The 602-nt window shown below is 61.0% G+C and overlaps 1 protein-coding gene across 2 annotated transcripts in view; it reads right to left on the bottom strand.

Annotated features, from left to right (window-relative positions):
- The window catches only part of LOC102469635 (zinc finger protein 45), a 77,553-nt gene that overhangs the window by 21,507 nt on the left and 55,444 nt on the right, over window positions 1-602 (bottom strand). The window contains exon 1 of one of the 2 annotated variants that reach the window (XM_027766837.1): window positions 320-494. The exons of the other annotated variant lie outside the window; for it this stretch is intronic. The gene's annotated coding sequence lies outside the window, so the exon portion shown is untranslated. Of the gene's footprint in view, window positions 1-319; window positions 495-602 lie in introns of those variants that run through there. 2 annotated transcript variants of the gene reach the window in all.

Below are 602 nucleotides of genomic sequence, written 5' to 3'. Positions count from 1 at the left end.
GAGAAGGTACTGCGGTGACCATCCCCCCTGGGGGGTGATTTCTCGCTTTCTGTCTCTGTCTCTCTGTCTGTCTGGAGAGCGCACGCGCCCTGTAGCAAAATCCTCTCAAAAAGAACAAGTAACCCTCCTACGTCACACCTGAGGAAGTGGCCGCGTGTGGGGTGGATTAGGCGGGCTGAGAGCCCCAGGACCCCTCACTACCGGCGACACACACGACCTGACCAAGTCTCAAATCTCCTTGGACGCCAGGACAGCCCCAGACGCAAGAAGGTCCACCCGGGGAAACCTCTGCCCTTGCCCGGCCAAACCTCCACTCTACCCGAGGCTTCTTTTCCCCTGAAGACGGCTCGCTGCGGGCCCCTGCGTAGGTCCGTGGAATTAGGAAAGCCAGCGATACGCCAAAGTGGCTTAAACTACCACGGCCAGAGCGTGACAACCCGCACTATGGCACGGAAGCGGCCGCTCGTCCACAGAGCGTAAGGACTACACTTCCCAGAAGCCCTCAGACCCGCCCGCCTGTGCGATTGGACGTGTCCGCCAGTCAGAACCTCTGGACTACACTTCCCAGAATGCCGCGGACCCGCCTATCCGGCCGGGCAGAC

Source organism: Tupaia chinensis, unplaced genomic scaffold, assembly GCF_000334495.1.
Source record: "Tupaia chinensis unplaced genomic scaffold, TupChi_1.0 Scaffold000067_1, whole genome shotgun sequence".
Taxonomy (NCBI): Eukaryota; Metazoa; Chordata; class Mammalia; order Scandentia; family Tupaiidae; genus Tupaia; species Tupaia belangeri.
The sequence above is the reverse complement of the archived record's forward strand: the minus strand, read 5'-3'. Positions and strand labels throughout refer to the sequence as shown.